Source organism: Marmota marmota, unplaced genomic scaffold (assembly GCF_001458135.2).
Source record: "Marmota marmota marmota unplaced genomic scaffold, marMar, whole genome shotgun sequence".
Lineage (NCBI taxonomy): Eukaryota > Metazoa > Chordata > Mammalia > Rodentia > Sciuridae > Marmota > Marmota marmota.
Genome location: NW_025999900.1, coordinates 43,816,075 through 43,828,043, shown reverse-complemented (window position 1 = coordinate 43,828,043; position 11,969 = coordinate 43,816,075). Strand labels below are relative to the sequence as shown.

The window sequence follows — 11,969 nt, the reverse complement described above, 5'->3', positions numbered from 1 at the left end:
TGGTACCTCCCCACCAAAAAAAAGAAAAGCTAAAATAGAATTGGGGGTGCAGATCAGTGGTAGAGCACTGGCCTGGCATGCACAAGGCCCTAGGTTCCATCCCCAGCCCTGCGAAAACCACAACAAATCAAAAAGCAAAAAAAGAAAGAAAGGCGTGAACACCCATCACCCTCCGCTGTGGCTTGAATACGTCTCCCTGATTTCATGTGTTGGTAACTTAACCGGCAACGCTACGGTGTTGAGAAATGGAGCCTACGAAGAGGTGTTTAGGTCACGAGGGCTTGGCTCGAGGGAGTGGATTAATGTCCACACGGCTGCAGCGGGTCAGTTATCTCGAAATGGACCCCCCTCTTGCTCTCTGGCCAGGTGATGCCGACTGTCATCCTAGAACACAGCAAAGAAGCCCTCACCAGAGTCAGCCCAGAGTCTCACTTCTCAGCCTCTAGAACTATAGGAAATAGACCTCTCTTGTTTTTTTGGTACCAGGGATTGAACCCAAGGGTGCTTAACCGCTGAACCACATCCCCTATTTTGTATTTTATTTAGAGACAGGATCTTACTGAATTGCTTAGGGCCTTGCTAAATTGCTGAGGCCGGCTTTCAGCTCACAATCCTCCTGCCTCAGCCTCCTGAGCTGTTGGGATTACAGACATGCACCACTGTGCCCCGCTCTCTATTCTTTATAAACTCTCCCGTCTCAGGTATTCTGTTATAGCAGCCCACAACAGACTAAGTCACTCTCCAGGTCCCAAAGCAGTACAGAATTAATGTAGAAATCTGTAAACCATAATTTTGTTTAGATCATTTATATTTTAATTGGGTTTAGATTAAAACCTAAATCTCATTTAAGTCAACAAATACTGAGTGGGAGCCTACTAGGTGCCGGACTCTGTCTAGCACTGCTTAAGAGAAGGATCAAAGACCCCTGTAATCCTGTTTTCCCCAGGGAAGCGCTGTCACTCTGTGGGTACACATTTCCTCCACCCGCTTTCTCACACAGGCCTGGTCACACCTTGCTGCGGCTCCCTGGGAACGTCCATCAGGGAGGTCGAGGGGCCAGAGAGCTGAGCCGGGATTGAGGACCTTGGTCCCAAGACTAATTCAATGAACCTCTTCACTCCTCAATTTGTTAATTTAAGTGAAAGAAGAAGATGAGGATAACAGACTTTGTCCTGCCTCCTCACCAAAAGGCAGGCAGCCACAGATGGCATTCTGGGCAGGGAAGCCCTAGGTCTCTGATGAGCACAAAATGGGATTGCTTGCTCCGCCATAGGCCACCTGTCCTTAAGGGCTATTGTCCTGCTCCGCGCTCTGCTGCTCAGCTGGCTGGCCTGGGCTGTGGCCTTTTCTGATTTTTTGGCTGGTTCTCAATCTGTCGCTGCAGCATAGTGGATCTCACCTGAGATGATCTGTATCATAAGGCAATGTCTGGAGACATTTTGGTTGACACATGGGAGGGTGGGTGCCGCTGGCACCCAGTGGGTAGAGGCCAGGGAGGCTGCTAAGCATCCTGCAGTATAGGAGGCACCTCCTCTGGCAGAGAACAACCTGCCCTGAGTGTCATAGCGAGGCTGAGGAGCCCAGCTGTAGGTAGATAAGCAAGCTTGCTATGACCCTATGACCGGTCTGAAAACAGAAGTAAAGAGGTGTAGAATCCAGCCTCAGGGACTGCTCTTAAGATGAGCTTTGTGATCCTGATTTTTTTTTTTTTTTTGGTGGTGGTGGGGGTACTGGGGGTTGAACCCAGGGGGCGCTTTACCATGGAGCTACACCTCCAGCCCTTTTCATTTTTAAATTTTGAGACAAGTTCTCACTAAGTCCTCCAGGCTGGCCTTGAACTTGTGATCCTCCTGCCTTAGCCCCCTGAGTAGCTGGGATGACAGGTGCCACCAGGCCTGGCTCTGACTTAGGTTTGATTTGGGCTCAGGCACTGGATTTCCATCTCAATGGCCCTACCTGGCAGGGAGATGCCGGTGACAGGGGTGCTGGGCCTTTAAGAGGTGTATTCACACGCACAGAACAGAGCCTTCCCTGGGAAGGGCTCTCTGGTGTCCCAAGGCTGTCTTCTTCCCTGCTGGCTGGACCCTGGGCCACTCCTGGGCTTTCTGCCCCTTCTATTTGGCCATGAAATCCAGGCATCTTTGGCTTCCGTTCCCCTGGGTTCCCGTTCCCAGCCATGCCCCGCACGCCACTCCAGCCTGGGACTTGCCTTGGATTTTGACTTTGTCCCCCTGGGCCTCCTGGCTCCCACCCTGCAGCCAGGCACTCAGAACAATGGGCTTCTTTCCTCCTTCTGGCCTCTCTGCTGAGTTCTGCACGGACAGGAGGTCGAGCGGGGCCCTCTGGCCAAGCCAGGCTTACCATATTTGGCTTGGGAATGTACCGTCCTCTGTTCAATGATGGCCTGCCCCCTGTTCTTGGCTCCAGCTGGCCTGTTCCAAAGTTTTTAGGACTCCTTTGGTTGTGAGTGCTAGAAAGCCACTCCGGCCAGGCTCAGCAAAACAGGAAGTCTATTGGAAAGACCCCAGAGGTATGTCAAGAATTCCAGGGCAGGACTGTCACCGGCTGAACTGCAGCCAGGGAGTGGCAATGTCAGGGCACAGACATAGCTTCCCTCCCTTCGCTGCGCTCTGCTCCCGCCCCCCCCCCCCCCATCAGTAACCTGCTCTCTAGGATGTGCGGGACTTAGGTTAGACAACATGCAGTAAGACAAGAGCAGCGGGATTCACGCCTTCTCCATTCAAGGGCTGGAAGCTACTGGTCCCGATTCAAAATTCCTGGGGAAGGACTGAAATTGTAAGATGCAAACAAAGCACTGGGTATCCACAGTGACGTTTGTTTTGGTGGCCAAGAGAGGACACAGAAAAATAGCTTGTCAGAGATGTAGGGGGAGAGCGGCTGGCTTCTGTTGTGGTTTTATTTTTCTTTGCCAGGGATGGAACCCAGGGGTGCTCTAGCTCTGAGCTGCATCCCCAGTTCTTTTTATTTGGAGACAGGGACTTGCTAAGTTGCTCGGCTGGTCTTGAACTTGTGATCTGCCTGCCTCAGCCTCCCAAAGCTAAACTATTGACAGGTTCTGGGGACGAGGATATAGATACTTCATGGCCTGAAAACACTGGTCTCATCACCCTCTCACTCTCCAGCAAGAAGCTGGAGACAAAGTCACCTATCTGGTCGAATAGCTTGGGGACAGCATGACATTCCCGGGGAACTGCAGAGGTGGAGCAGGTGCTCTTTACAGCCGGGGCTTCGCTTTTGGTTGCCCTGGACTAAACAGACCACGCAGGCCTGCTGGATTCAGACTGCTGCACTTGGAAGACAGTTTTACAGTGCACTGTGTGATCTTGATTCCTTGACCTCTCTGTTCCTGGGTTTCCTCATCTGTGTGAGGGTCGGAAGGCCAGGTACTCTCTCCCTGTGATAGAAGGATTCCTCCAGGCTCCTGCCAGGGCCTTGAACTGAGGAAGGAAGTTGGAGGCCCGGCCATTTTGGTATTGATGCTGCCTTCAGGAAGTTGACCAGAGAGCAGCACCCCCCACCCACTTTAGCCTCTTCCATCTGTTCTCCTAAGGGGAGGAGGGTCAAGGGCAGAGTCCCCATACCTGCTACAATTATGGGCTCCCAAGATCCCCCCACCCAGCCGGTTATCTAGGCTGCAAGAAGGAAGCCCAGTGCCCAGAGCAGAGAGGCAAAGGGCCCATTGTCCCCCACTCTGCAGAGACACAATGGGGTTCTGTGCTCTGTCCTGGGGCTGCATTTAGAAAGGGACATTGCCGCAGAGCCTGGGAGCAGGTCCAGGAGGAGAGGACTCAACACGAGCCACAGGAGGACTCACCGGAAGCTAGAGAAGAATCAGCATTTGTTGAGTGTCTAAAATGTCAGGGCACCCAGGGGCTCTAGGCTCCCACAGACCCTCAGGAATTGCACTTCATCAGACACGTGCCCAAACTCCTAAAGTCCCGTGGGTGTGGAGGTGAGGCTGCCCAACTGTCTGTGCTGACCAGCGCTATTCACCCTTTCTTTCCCAATAGCACCGTGGGTTTATTTGAGACAGCAAATGTATCCAAACCTGAACAAATTAAAAAACAAACAAACATGAAAATATAAAAGATAATCCATGCTCCTTTGCAACTTGAGAAGGCCACATGGCCGATTCTAACTTATGTGAGATAGCCAGAAGCGTGCTGGGTATTTGGGGGGAAAGTTTTTATTTCCTTCTTGTTTTGCTCTTTAAATTTCTGCCTGGGGCTGGGGATGTGGCTCAAGTGGTAGCGCGCTCGCCTGGCACACGAGTGGCCCGGGGTTCAATCCTCAGCACCACATACAAACAAAGATGTTGTGTCCGCCAAATACTAAAAAATAAATATTAAAATTCTCTCTCTCTCTACCTCTCTCTCACTCTCTCTCACTCTCTCTTTAAAAAAAAAAATAAATAAATTTCTGCCTGGAGAGTTGATTGGAATCTGGAGGCACAGCAGCTACCTTGGAAGTGGGAGGTAATCACGAGGCTAAAAGCTTCCTATTTGGTGGGGCAGAAAGATAGAAAGGAACAAGGACACCAAGAACCTCACAGAGCTGTTACACCTGCCCTGCCCTGCCCTTTCTGCCCAGCCCAGCCTTGAAGGTTGGTCAAGTCCCTGAATCCGGCTTCTGTTGGATACAGCCGAACCCAATCTCTATTAGTAAAAAGGAACAGGACACTTCTTCCCCAATACAGGATTGCTTTGGGGAGTGGGTTTGGACTTCTCCTTTGTTGCTCTGGAGGGAAGACCTAGGGACTCCGGAAGATGCTAGAAAACAGAAACTGGGTCAGATGGAAAAAATAACTTCTCGCTATGCTCTGGGTTCTTGGCTTGCTAAGAGAGTGGACCCGGGGCAATGCCCACTGTGATTAGATGACCCTCCGTGGGGCCGGATGAAGAGACAGCCTTTGCACCAGTTAGGGGCTGAGCCACTCAGCTGGACAGGCAAGTAACTTGGGAATGTCCTCACACATCCTTTCTAAGGAGGGGTCTTTGCAGGATTGTGCAGTAACCTTTTTTTTCCATTTGTAAGGGAATGAGTCTTCCTTGATAAAGTAAGTCCCAGCCCCAGGTGAGCCCTGGGAGGAGAACACTGCCTGTCGTTGACATTCTGCCCCCCACCCTGGTACCCAAACAAAGGGTCCTCCCAACCTTGGACTGGAGACTCCAAAATTGTAAGCCAAAATAAACCTTTTCTCTTTTATAAGGTAACTATCTTGGGCATTCCATCACAGGGACAAAAAGCTGACTAACACATCTGCTCTGACCCTCAGTTTCCTCATCTTCCAGTCCAAAATGTGGCAGGGTGGGAGATCCACTGAGAGTCGTACGTGGAGAATGCTTTTTAAAATGCAGATTCCCAGGCACCCTCTGTGAACCCTGGACGGGGGCATGACCCAGAACCCTATGCTTAGCTGTGTCCTCTTAGGTGATTCTGACCTAGCCAGGCAAGCTTCCCACCCGAGGCCTCCGCGGGTCATCAGGGGAAGGCCAGGTTTCTGAGGAACCTTCTAGCTCTAGATCCCTGACAGAGATTCTGAGTAGAGCACGTAAAACATGGCTGGGCCCAGGCTGCAAGACCTACTGTTAAACAAAGAGGCGGAGAAGAGCCTGGGTGAGTGCCTGGGACGTGGGACGGCTGGCTCAGAGTCCCTGGAGCTGCAGAGGACAGCTGTGGGGGGGCAGGGGCGGCTGGCTGTGCAGGGTGGGATTGGAGGGTCTGGGCCAACGGGCTGCACCCTCCCTTTTCGTTGTCTGCTTTCCATAGGTTTTGAATTTTTTGCCTCATGCATATATATATTTAAATCAATATGTTTTAAAGCAAAAAGCAGCAGGGTTGCAGGGCTTAGAGACAAAACCAAAGAAAAGAGAGAGAGAAGTCCTCAGCTCCTTTCTTTCCCATCTGCCGCAAACCCCTGGGGCAGCCCATGGCTGGATCTGTTTGTCCCACCTCTACCACCTGCAGGGTCTGGTGCCCAGCAGGGGTGGGTACAAGAACTGTGGACAGTGGCACCGTGCCCCGTGCCTCCAAGCCAGTAGGCGAGGCCTCCACACACAGAAAGAGGGGCCTGGGAAGTAGCCAGGGAGGACAGCATGGGGCTGAGTTCCAGGAAGTTCTGCTGGATTCCACAGAACAAAGTCTTGCACTCAGCTATTATTTTTTTTTAATTAGGCAGATTGCCAAATGAGTATGGGGAGGGGAGTGGACGACAGAAAGTCCTGGAGGAGACTAGGCTGGCAAGTGGGTGACAGGAAGGGCTTGTGGAGAAGGACAGCTCTGAGCTGGACTGCCAAGGTGGGAGACCTGGCCGGGGTCAGGAGCACTGCTGGGGTCAGTGGCCATACCCCCCAGCCCTCTCTCCCAAGTGGCACATTTTGATGGAACGTGTTGACGTAAAGGTTGGTGAGAACAAGACGAGAGGTCATCTGGAACAGAGCTGCTCCAATTCAGAGTGTCAAGGGCCAATTGTTTGCTAATTTCTAATTTAATATAGAGCAGTTCTTTTTTTTTTTTTTTTCCTTTTCTTTTTTTGGTGGTGCTGGGGATTGAACCCAGGGCTTTGTGCATGTGAGGCAAGCCCTCTACCAACTGAGCTATATCCCCAGCCTGAGACCAGTTCTTTTTTTTTTTTTTTTTTAATTACCTGGGATTGAACTCAGGGGCACTCAACCCCTAAGCCACATTCACAGCCCTATTTTGTATTTTATTTAGAGACAGGGTCTCACTGAGCTGCTTAGCTTTTGCTGAGGCTAGCTTTGAACCCACGGTCCTCTGCCTCAGGCTCCCAATCTGCTGGGATGACAGGTGGGCACCACCGAGCCTGTCTGTCTTGTCTAATGCTCACACATGGAGGGAAGTGTGACCATCGTTCCCATTTTACAGATGAGCAAACACTGGCTCAGTTTTTCAGGAGGTGACACAGGTGGTCTACGATGGAGGCAGGGAAAACCACCTGACTCAGCTCCCATTCTGAGCCAGGGCAGAGCCTGGCGGGAGGGAGAGCCAGAGCGGGGTCCAGATGTGTTTCTCTGAAAGGAGCTGGCCCAAGGGGAGTGGAGGAAGCTGGGCTGCAGGGCAGGAGGGGGGCTCCTTCTGGCCTCTCAGGGGACAGGGTGTAGCAGGGAGAGGCTGTGTCTTTCTCATGCCCCTCTGCAAGTCACAATTCAGCTCCGGGCTGAGCTCACAGCCTGGGACACTGCAGGTTCTGAGGGCTCAGTACTGGCCCCCGCGGGTGGCTGCACCCTCAGTCCCTTTCCCTGGGGTTGTGAGAAGGTAGGTGCTGGCTGACATCGGACCTCAGCATTCACCTCTGCCACTGAGAGCTGCAAGAGCATGGATAAAGACGGCAGACTTGTCTTTCAGATTTTTTTAAAAAGCTTGAACATGGACAAAACTGAGAGATTCCATCAGGCAATAGAATTGCCCCTTTCCCAACCTGTCCCCAAGAGGTCGGGTGTTGAGGAGGAGGACAGGTGCCCGAGGGAGCCGACTTCTGCCTGGACGGAGGATGAGGAACTATACCTGGAGCCTCCAGGCCGGGCTGGATCCCTGCAGGGACCACACCAGACAGTCCAGTTATGCGTGGATAGCCCAGAGAAGGGCCTGCACCCTACTTCCTGGCAGTGGCTCTGCACAGCAGCAGATTGTGCTCTTGGGGCTTGCTGGCCACAGGGAAGGGGGGGGGGCCCTGTGCATTTTCTTTATTTGGTGACTCAGCCTAGTCCAGAGCCTGAAGGCTGGTTCCTGTCCTTTGGTTCTCACTGCCTTCTTTCCTCCTCCCACATCTCCCCAGGTCGGAGAGGGAGGGAGGACAGGTTCTGATCTCCCAAGAAGCCTGCTCTAAAGAGGTAGGAGGGGCCTCTTACCAGAGGCTCTGCTGCCTGGGGTATTCCTGGTCTCCAGTAGAGTATGTTAATGTGTTAAAATACTTTTTTTTTTTTTTTTTGGTACCAGGGATTGAACTCAGGGGCCCTCGACCACTGAGCCACATCCCCAGACCTATTTTGTATTTTATTTAGACCCAGGGTCACACTCAGTTGCTTAGAGCCTTGCTGTTGCTGAGGCTGGCTTTGAACTTGCCATCCTCCTGCCTCAGCCTCCCTAGAGGCTGGGACTATAGGCGGGCGCCACTTCACCCAACCATGTTAAAACACTTTGATTCCAGTTGGCAAACCAGCTGCTCCTAAAACAGCCCAAATGCTCCCTGACTGCCCCAGCTTGCTCTCTCCAGGATCTCCAGGACCTACCCCAGATCTACCAACTAGAAGGCCACCTCCCCTGAGGTGGACCCTGACTCAGTACCAATGTCCATTCTGATTGCTGCAGCTGGGCGTGCGGGTGGTCCAAACACCTGCATGCCATTCCTGGTGGGCCCAGGGCCTCTGTGTTGAAGAAAGACCACTTGGGGGACAGTTAGAAGCTCTGGATTTGAGCTGGCACCACCCAGTGTGTGAGCCCGGAGACACAGTCCTACCTGGGCTCCAGGTTCTTTATCTGTGGCAGGAGGACACCATGCCAGGGAGCTCTGATGAGTGTGTGTGAGGTCCCAGCTTAGGTCCAGGGCGTGTCTGTGTGCAGGAAGGGCAGTCCTTCTAGAACCTGTTTGCTGGAGCAGTGGAGGAACACTTGGGGGTGACTCATTTCCAGGGAAATGTGCTGGGCCCAGGGCCTTGTGGCATTGGAGGGAGGGTGATCTAGGTACTGCCCATGGGGCCTACTAGACTTGGCTCAGCTCCTGAGGTGCACATTTGAGCCCTATGGAAAATACGGGAAGAAATGAAGGGGTGTGGTCTACTAAATAAGAGGAAGAACTCTCTCATTAAAAATTGTCTGTGTCTTGGTGTGGGGGACGGTGACAAGCTACCCAGCTTTGGGGTCCTTTACCAAAGAGAGACCCAGCAAGGGGAGAGAGACCGTCACCCCTGCCACAGGATGTGTGGACATTAACATGATCCTATCCTGGTGGGGAGGGTCCACTGGAGTGGGATAGAGTGTGGATGGTGCCCACAGCATGGGGCAGAAGAGTTGACCCCAGGCACCAAAATGGGGATAAGCTGGGCTCGTCCTTAAGCACATGTGAGATGCCCTCAAGTTTCCAGGAGTTAGGTTTTGCTTTTTTCAGTACTGGAGATTGGACCCAGGGACTCACACCTGGTAGGCAAGAGCTCTGACCTGAGCTACACTCTAGCCCTTTTTCATTTGATTTTGAGATAGTCTTGCTAAATTGCCCAGTCTAGCTTGAACTTGCCACCCTCCTGCCTCAGCCTCCCGAGTTATTGGGGATTACAGACTCATACCACCTCTCCAGGCCTAGAAGTTCCTGATAAGGCCTGGGAGGCACTTTGCAGAGGCCTTGGGCCCTTAGTGACTGTAATGTCAGGTAGTCAGGGAGACAGGTGGGAGTGGTCGAGGGGTCCCTAGGAAGCAGGAAGTATTGCGCTCCTGGCTACTGGTCTGGGCTGAGGGTGGGGCTTCAGGCTGAACTGATTCAAAACAGTAGAGCAAAATTAGGGATAGCCCTGCTTAGAGGGAAACTGATGAGCGGAGAGAGCTGGGGTTTTGAGAAGCAGGCAGCAGCGGGAGGTGGGGACCATGTTAGCAGAAGCTCCTTCAGCTCGGTGGCCTGGCAGAAGCAGCTGGCCGAGGTGCCTTCCAGGGCAGACAGAGGGGCTGGGCTTGGCTTTTGAATGCCAAGGGCCCTGCAGGTGCAGAAGCTGTAGGCCTCCAGGGCACCTCCCTGGCTCTTACAGGGACCCAGGAAGGAAGATTAGGCTCTGCTGCTTTTGTAGATTTGATACACCTGGAGGTGAGTCGCGTACTTTTATTTATTTATTTACCTATTTTTGGTACTGGCGGACTGAACTTAGGGGTCCTTCTGCCAAGTTACATCTCCAGTCCTTTGTATTTTTTTTTTTATTTTGAGACAGGGCCTCACTAAATTGCTGAAGCCCATTTTAAACTCAGAGATCCTCCTGGTGTGCGCTGTTAGCACGAATGACACGTCCCTGGTGAAGGCCCAGAGGGTAGCAAACCTCGGATCAGCAGGCTTTCCTTTGTTCAGTATGCAGGGAGCGGCAGGGTCAATCAGCCGTTGAGCCAGGCACCTGGCATGGCTCATCTTCAGGGCAGAAAATGGTAGTGGGCTAAAGCAAGAGTCTGATTTATATATATAGGTTTCGTTAAGGGTGGGACAGGAGGGTAGTTTTGGGGGTTCAGTGTATTAGGGTCGGCTGATTCTCTAAGGTGGAACCGGAATGTGAATATGGAATTTCCTGGGACTGACTGTACTGGGGTCAGCTGACCCATTAGGAGTCAGGTGTGAGTTCCTTGGTATTCCTTTACAACTATCCTTGGACTTATTTTCCATATCCTTCGGGGATGGGGGGGCACCACGCCCCAGGAGTCAGGTACTTTAAAAATTCTTCAACAGTGGAAGGCAACTAGAAAGCACTCAACTTTGCCCCAGGAAAGACCAGGGCCCAGAGCTCAGTTGGGGCCTGCGGAGCTCTTCCAGTTCCTTCTGGCCTGGGAACACCTCTAGTCTGAGAAATGGCTCTGGGACTGCCACTAGGTGGTGGCTACATGGGGGATGCAGCTGGTGGAAGGAGGCGAGGTCAGTTCACTGGGGGCTTCCTGCCATCCCCTGCCCGCCATGACCCTTACTGAACCCTGTGTTTGAGGCAGGAGCAAAAGGACTGGCAGCCAGTGTAGATGGGTTGGGAAGATGGGGGCTGGTTGGAAAGGAGATGGAATGCTACTACCTCCAGGACACCTCCCCGTCCACCTCACCTGCTGCCAAGGTCACCTGCCTTGAAGCAAGGAGTTGTTAATGAGTACCCCCTGGGCAGTTCCCTGCCGGCCTTTGGGTCAGGCAGACGGGATGCCAGCTCTGGATCCCCTTCTGCCCCCACCCCTAGAAGTCTGTCTCTGTTCTATCCTTTAAGTAAAACTTGTTTGCTGCACTTGCCTAGGCTTTTCTCAGGTGTTGAATCTTCAACCTGATTTCCAAAACCGGTATCATGTTCACAGTGACCCTGGGAGGGGGCTCTTTCCCCATTACAGAATGGGAAGGTGCAGCTGCGTTTCAAGGTCACGTGGCGGGTACAGGCTGGAGCTGTGTGCACCAGGCCTCTGCTGTGCTGTCCGGGAGGGCCTCAGGGAGTTGGCCACAGGGCCTTGCCTGTGGACTCCACATAAAATTCCAAGCCCTCATTTTCCCTGCCTGGGACAAATATGCAAAAAGAAAACAGCTTTGTGGGCCGGTGGGCGGGGGGCCTGCCCGGCACGACTTTGAAGTTGGGAAGCTCGTCTGCTCCTTTGCTCCTCGGGTTCCCCCCTGACACAAGCAAGTCGGCTGCAGCCCGGGTTGCTGGACCCCGCCCTCCCTGCCCTGGGGGCCATACTGGAGTTGTCTGGCCTCGGAACCCCGAGACTGGGAGGCTTGAAAGCCTGAAGCCTGCTCACCCCCTCCAGGCTGGGGGACATTTGCATTTTAATGGAGAGGGGATTAGTGGCCCAGATCCTGGGAGATGCCTGGGAAGGAGTCTCCCGGCCCAGTTCTCAGCCTCTGGGGCAGGAGGTGGGGTGTGGAGGCCGTGCTGCCCGGGGCCCTGGCTCTCCGACGGCCGGTCTCTGCCAGGGCGGGCAGGCTCTGCTGGCCTGGCTTCCGAGAGCCGGGCTGGGGTCCAGGCCGGCCTTCAGGCAGCTCCTGAGGTTAAGTCTCCATGGCCTCCACCCCGACACACACTGGGTGGGGTCCCTTCCCACCCTCTTCTGTGGAGCCTGGATCCTTCCCAGCCCTGGCCGGGGACCCAGGCCCGCTCCTCTCCCCCCAGCTCCCTTCCCGGCACCGCCTGACCCCGGCCCAGCTGTGAGTGCCAAGGGAGGCTGGGCGCATCTGGGAGGTAGAAGCCAGGCGTCTGCTGGCCCGGCGGCTGGCCCGGCGG

The 11,969-nt window shown here is 53.5% G+C and overlaps 1 long non-coding RNA gene across 2 annotated transcripts in view; it reads right to left on the bottom strand.

The window, feature by feature from the left end:
* Nucleotides 1–578: 578 nt before the first annotated feature.
* LOC125615329 overlaps nt 579–11,969 on the bottom strand; it is a 13,092-nt gene continuing 1,701 nt past the window's right edge. Inside the window, exons 2-4 of one of the 2 annotated variants that reach the window (XR_007345917.1) lie at nt 3,836–4,069; nt 2,663–2,777; nt 580–2,510 (exon numbers count right to left, since the gene is read on the bottom strand). This is a non-coding gene — a long non-coding RNA (uncharacterized LOC125615329). Of the gene's footprint in view, nt 2,511–2,662; nt 4,070–11,969 lie in introns of both variants that reach the window. The other variant, XR_007345916.1, reaches the window with a different exon arrangement.